Source organism: Cupressus sempervirens, chromosome 3 (genome assembly GCF_028749045.1).
Source record: "Cupressus sempervirens isolate cs-2001-9-10 chromosome 3, ASM2874904v1, whole genome shotgun sequence".
Lineage (NCBI taxonomy): Eukaryota > Viridiplantae > Streptophyta > Pinopsida > Cupressales > Cupressaceae > Cupressus > Cupressus sempervirens.
In genome coordinates, this window is record NC_143120.1 from 1,022,819,472 (window position 1) to 1,022,826,890 (window position 7,419).

Here is a 7,419-nt window from a genome sequence, read left to right on the forward strand (position 1 = left end):
AAAAAATATCAAAAAATAGCAAAAAGTCCTAAAAAAAGAAAAAAAAAGTCATGAAAAAAAAAGATGCCTTGATGAAAACCTGGCAAACAAGCATCTTGGTACAAAAATTTGAGTCAAGAGAAAAACTCTGCTCACAAGTGAAAATCTAGCAAATAAGCACTTTGGGCAAGTACCATGGTGAAAACTTGGCAAATAGTCGCCATGCATAATCAATTATTGCTCCTCTATCTATTGAGATTCCATCTAGTTTTTTCCCCTTTTTTCATTCCTTGATCATATCCATCATCCTACAAGAAATCCTTGGCTCCTTGACCATGGCTCATGAAGTGGTTAATGTCCTTTGTTATCTTTCCTAAGCATCACCAGTCTGCACACACTCTGTCATTGGCTTTAGTATATAGTTTGAGTCTTGTATGGGGGCATATTACCTACATGGTGCACAAGTTTGAACTTGAACTAGGGGCACATCCCTAAAAAAAATTTATCCATTGGACCTATCACATAATGAATTGGAGCTAACACTTGTATATGCTTTTATGATCTTGAAAAAATCATAAAAATCAAATACAATCTTGAAAATATCATTAAAAATCATATAATGTCCTGAAAAAATCACTAAAAATCAAAAAGTGTCTTGAAAAAATTACTAAAAATCATAAAATATCCTACAAAAAATCCATAAAAATCAAAAAATGTCCTAAAATAAACCCTAAAAATTGTAAAATATCCTACACAAACCATTCACACAAAAACATCAAATATCCCCAAAAACTCTAAAAAACAAAAAATCCATCAACTTTCTACAATAAACCTTGTAAATATTCACTACGGATAATCACCCCTTTTGCGTACACACTTTTACTTTACAAATTGAAACTCAAAGCACTACACTTTCAAGATAGTCATACTATCTGAACAATGTGAACCAATAATCAACCCAACATATCACTACGAAGCTCTCAACTGAATCCACAAATAGAGCTATCACATCATCAACATGTCAAATACTGCCTAAACATCTTCAAACATTAAAAAGAAAGTAGTAATGGGCAAGAATACTTATTGGCTCATGTTGCTTAGTGAGTGATTTATTTTTGGCTTTGTTTTTCTTTGATCATGTTCCTATGGCACTAGATGATATAAACTGATCTATGAGAGTGGTCGGGATGGTTCATGGTCATCTTTTTCTATTTCTATTTGTTACAATGTACCTTTGTGAGTTTGGGACATGTACATATGCCTTAAGAAGGAAAAGGTAATTCTCTGTCTACATTGTGGTTGTTTACACAAAAGGCTTGCATTTGTGCTCTGGCCCTTTATGCCATGATGTGTTGCATTCCATTAGCCATATCAAAATAAAGCTCCATTTGACATATAGTGCACTTTACAAAAGAAAAAGTCATTCCATCATACTAACATCTCCTCCTCTCATATTTCTTCTTCATCTCATTCTCCATCACCATGATCATGTCTTTCAATTCACCAAATCATCTTTATCTTGCATTCATGCTTTCCTGCATCATCCTATGTTGTCAACTTTTTGTGGCTTTCCACTTGGTTCAACCTTAGTCTAACATTTTTCTCAGAATATTTGACCAAATCTAACCATTTTTTATGATTTCACTCATGTTAGGACATCTTTCCATCATTTTGGGCATGCACGCATAGTTTTGGGTCATTCCAACTTGAATTGAGCTGATTTTGGCGCCTAGAGCCTTCTAGGGTGAAATCTACACTTTCAGAGCATAGTTGGGCTTCCCAAGTGTGTCTTGGGTGCACTTGGTACTGTCATGGTTCACTTGGGCTTACCAAGTGTGCATTGGATGCACTTGGATGAGTTTTGGGTGCACTTTCAGACCTAGGATGCCCAAAATTGCTCTCATAGCCCCTATGTTGCACTCTAGAGGCCATAACTTTTGTGTTTCAACTTTGATATATGAACCATTAGTTGCATTGGACCCATGTCTTTTTCATGAACAAAATGAGCTATAATTTTCATTATTGGGTCACTATATTGAGTGGTCATTCTTACAACTACTCTTAGGTTCCTGCTTGACCCCCATCATGTTGATTTTGGCCCCCCAAGCCTTCTAGGGCACATTTCACACTTTCTGAGTTCACTTGGGCTTCAAAAGTGTGTCATGGGAACACTTGGTACTATCATGGTTCACTTAGGCTTACCAAGTGTGCACTGGACACACTTGGATGAGTTTTGGGCACACTTGGGGTAGTAGGATGCCAAAAACTACTCCTAGAGCCCCTATGTTGCACTCTGAAGCCCATAAATTTTGCACTTTAACTTGAATTTGCAATTTTTTAGTTACATTGGATTTGTATCTTTGTTGTGGAAAAAATTAACTATCATTTTAATCTTTTTTTACTTTCTTTAGTGTTAAACCATGCCATTACTCTCAAGCTCCTGATCGACCCTGTTCTGCACTCTAAACCTCATAACTTTCACATTTTAGCTTTGATTTGTTATCCATCAATTGCTATGGTTTTGTCTTCTCATTTTTGAAAAATTAACTTATCATCTTCTTATCTTAGTCAATTTCTCAAGGGGGCACCCATATATATCATCCCTACTAGGGCATGTTGTAGCTTTCTCATTAGTTATTCTTTGACATAATCCTCTAAATCACATTGTATCAAAGAGGGGCAAAATGTAGATGCTCAAAAATGGTTCACATATATCATTTCATCACTTCTTCATTCTAATTTTTCCCATTTTCTCATTCTACTAACTTTGATCTTTTGGCCAAATTGATCATACTTTATTGTTTGTATTCTCTTTCACATCAACTTCATATCATTTCAAAATCCTTTCAAATCAACTCAGAATCACCCTAAATCAACCTAGAATCACCTAAAATCAATCGTAATCATCACAAAACATATCAAAAATATCAAATCAGTCATCATGTGTCCAATCCTAGGCATTTTTGTGGCTTTTAGTTCCTTGGAAACCTATCAACCTATCAATCTTATCAATCTGACCTTAGTACTATTGTGGCTCTCAATGCTAAGTCAAACTATCATTCATGTCATCTAATCTTTGAAATTTTTGAGGCTTTCAATGTGAGATCATGGCATTATCAACCATTTTAATAATATTGACAGTGCCCGTCAATGTTATTATGATCAAACCTCTTCAATAAATTTTGATCCTGTAGCATTTACAATGACGGTTAAATGTTACATATCAATCAATTCATGTCATGTGTCCTTGGCATGTTATAAATTTCAATCAATCAATCTGACCATGGCTTTGGTCTACTTGTTATCATCTTATTCAATATCTATTATCATCACATTCTCATCAAAGGATACTTTTGCATTTATTTAATCAATTTTGGCCAATCATTTACTAATTTCCTCTATAGGATTAAATAACCCATAATTTTATCCTATTCTTCTTACTAATTATTCTTCCTAATTATCATCCTCAATTAATTAATTTTATTAGTTAATTGGTTCATCATTCACAAAGCATGGAAATTTGCAAGTTCTTAAGTTCCATTTTCCATCATTAATTTCATTTTCTCACTAATAGATTCGGCACTGATTTGTGACAGCTATGTGTTGCAATTACGACATAAATGTGTCGCAACTGCGACAGACATAGACATTGCAGTTATTTAGTATCAATTTACGACGTCTACCCTTGTCGTCTCATTTGCAATGCCCATCCGTCGCTCTGCAGCCACCTTATTGTCACACCAACCTGTCACAATTCCTCTTCTTTCCATCGACATTGCGACGGGGTTTCTGTCGCATTTGCGACACCCATCCGTCGCAATGCAGCCATATATTTTTGGTTTAACTTCCATAGCCATCGCAATTGCGACTCCAATTGCGACGGGGTTGCCATCGCATGTACAGCAACCTCGTCACAATGTCTGGGGTTTCCATCGCAATAGCGACAGAATCCCCAACAATTGCGATGGGGTTGTTGTACATGCGATAGCAACCCCGTCGCAATTGCGACAGATGTGGAAGTTAAACCAAAAAAAAAATATTGGCTTGAAACTAATAATTTTAAAAAAATTACTTGACCTTTAAATTAATATCCATAATTTATTGCAACATAAATAAAATAATTAAATACACTTTCTAAACTGTGACATTTTGTTTATGAAAAATAAGAAATTTTTAAACAAGCATATTACACTAAGATGTTTAAAAAAAAATCTAAACCAAAAATTCTTTTTCTGCCTACCAAAGCCATTAAAAAATTGAACTCATCTAACCACAAATCCAAAAAATTGAATGTTGATAAATGATATGATCAAAGAATACATTCTTACAATATAAACAAGTAATTTTTTATATTGTAAGAATGTATTCTTTGATCATATACCTTGTCTCGTACATTATCTTGTCTCGTACAATGTATTTTTTATATTGTAAGAATGTATTCTTTGATCAGAAGCATACCTTGTCTCGTACATTATCTCCATCTTCGCATAATAGTTAGAATTGATCAACAAGGCACCCATCCACCATGGAGATGCTTAACCTTGATGCTATGTACAAGTGAACTTCGGATAATCACTTGTCTATATCATCGATGCTAGTGAGTTGCATGATGGACCAATGACTTGATTACTGGTAGCAACCATTATGTGATAATCATCATGATATGCATCGAACTTCATAGGCATTGCCATCCATAGATATGCATCCACTCATGATACATACATTGTCATCCACATAAATGCATCCATTTATGATGTTCCATCACATGCATACATATATTCATGACACCCACACCATATATAGACACATCCATCTAGATGTAAATGCATCATTATCATGCATCATCCACATCATGTTATCATTGTCACATTATTGCATTCCAATCCACATTTCATTAAGCATCATATAAGTATGCACATATCTCTGAAAAAAGGAAAATCATCAGATCTAATACAACAATAACCATAGATCATAAGACTAATGAATCACCATAAATCATTAGACTAAAGAAAAATATGATCGGCCATCACTTTTGATTCATATATCGGCCTTATAAGTTTACCATAGTACAATAACATACGCTGATAGTATTATCCACCTGGCAATTAGTGATTCATGATTAATAGAATAATCGGCTGGCAATTGTTAGCAATAATCACTCATGATTAGTTCACTGAATAATCATGAATGATTATTGGGTAACAATATAATTAGTAGTTGTTATGAAGGGTGGCATCTTTCCACCTGCACAATTTCATAGTTTGATGCACATATATATACAGGTCAATCAGCTCTCCAAGAGGCAGTGAAGAATTGACGTTTGATAACTTATATATTCCCTTGCAGAAAGTGCTCGACTTAGGAGCATAGAAGGTTACTAACACAAACACTGGTACAAGTTATTTAACTGTATATCAAAGACAACATCCATTAGAGAAGCATAAACCATATTTTCCATATCAGAGATAGCTTCACAATCCAAAGAATTAGTGCATAAGCCATTCAAAGATATACTGGAGATAGCCTATCTTTGTCCATGAACACCATACCAATGTGTATTTGTAGCATGGATTAAATAGAGAGATCAGAGATAGCCCTTTAGGTTATTGAGCATATTTTTACATTGTTATATTTGGCACAGCCTTCTCTTATTTGTATGGTACATTCTGTACTGTACAGAAATTCAGTATTTGCATTTGGACTTACCAGGAAGACATTTCATTCTAATCATAATTGTGTATGCCTTTGTATATTTGAATCATTTGCATTATTTACTACTTGTTAATTAAAATTGGATCAATAAAACAATTATTTAAGTAGGAATTGTATATTTTCAGTAGTGTCTCATATATACCAAAAAGGGGACATACAAACACCTAGTATCTAGATGGCAGTGCCTGTGAAACAGTAGGTCTTAAGATAGCATTGTTAATTATTTTAAACAAATCTTGTGAAGCTCTCAACTCAGCAATCTTTTTGAAAAAGGATTCTAAATATTCTCCAATCTTCATCAAGATATGTAGCTGATTCTGCAAATGATGTTGGGAAGTCCACCGAATTGCTTCATAGGCTTCTTTATCCTCACCACAATCTTGGCTTATAGACTCTTCCTTTTGGAGGAGATTTACTAGTTCCTCAAAACTGGAAATATGTTTTGTGACATTCAATGTTGTCACAAATGCCTTGTATCTGAATGGTAGTGCCTGTAAAACAATAGGCACCAACATAGCATCATCAACTGTTTTACCCAAGGCTTCTAAGGAAGCTCTCTACTATTCTCTTGTAGAGTACAAGAGAATATAGAAACAAAAAATTAACATTTTTGATAAAAGGAGTTGAGAGATATACAAATTGTTTTCAAAAAAAATTTTTACAATAATTCATTTTGAGATTTAGGAAAGAATTAAAAATAGCCCCCCACAAATTTAATCATATATGCAGGCTTCTAAGTTTTACATACATGTCTACAAGTAAACTGTTAGAGAAAATATAGGAAACCAATTGACGAAATAGGGGAGAGTAAGATGAAATGTAGCTTACTAATCACCCAGATTAATTCTAGAAGCTTGGTATTTTAGTAGTTCTTGGACTCTTGGGTTTTGTGATGTCTGTTGGGACCATGATCTGTGACTAAGGTTGTCAATCCACCTAGTTTCCTTTGCCTTGTCATCCAATGCCACTTATTCCATGATTCAACAACATAGATAAAGTGAGCCTACATCCTAGACAAGGTCCAAAAGTCCTAGATAGTATGGACCTAGTCCACCTAGTCCAAACTCATCGCCACAATTGACTCTTGCAAGTTCAAGAGAAGATGTAGCCTCTTTTGCTCCAGCAAAAACTCTCTTCAATATTTTTAAGATGTTGAGGCTTTGGTCTCATAGGAAGATGTCAATGCTATTATTGAAAAAAAAAAGAGACTAATCAAACAGAGGCAATAAGGGAGCACAGAGTCACCATTTTATCACCTAAGAAACATTCAATCAATATCACATGATAACATTCATTAACACATTGGATTCATAAACATGCAACATTCATCAATATTTTGCATTAACACATAATTCATGAACATTCATTAGCGCATAATTAAATTCATTGAGACATGAAATTCAATCATTATCAATTAAGGTATGTAGATGACAATCATTTCTTTTTTTTCTTTCTATTTCTTTTTTCTATGTAAGCTCTAAGAGGAGCATCAGTGTCATCATCAATTCCCCCCTCATCAGTTCTTTTCTCTATTCTTGATGATCTCAAATTCATATGCTGTTGCAAAGGGGGGTCCTCTACAATAACAAATAAAAGAGTTAAATTAAAAATAATTTATTATAATTGTTACAAGTATTTAATTATTTTAAATAACATAACTGTGGCGCTCTTTACCTGATCTGACCACATCATTTTGTCTGGACTCAACGTCAACACGCTCATGAACAT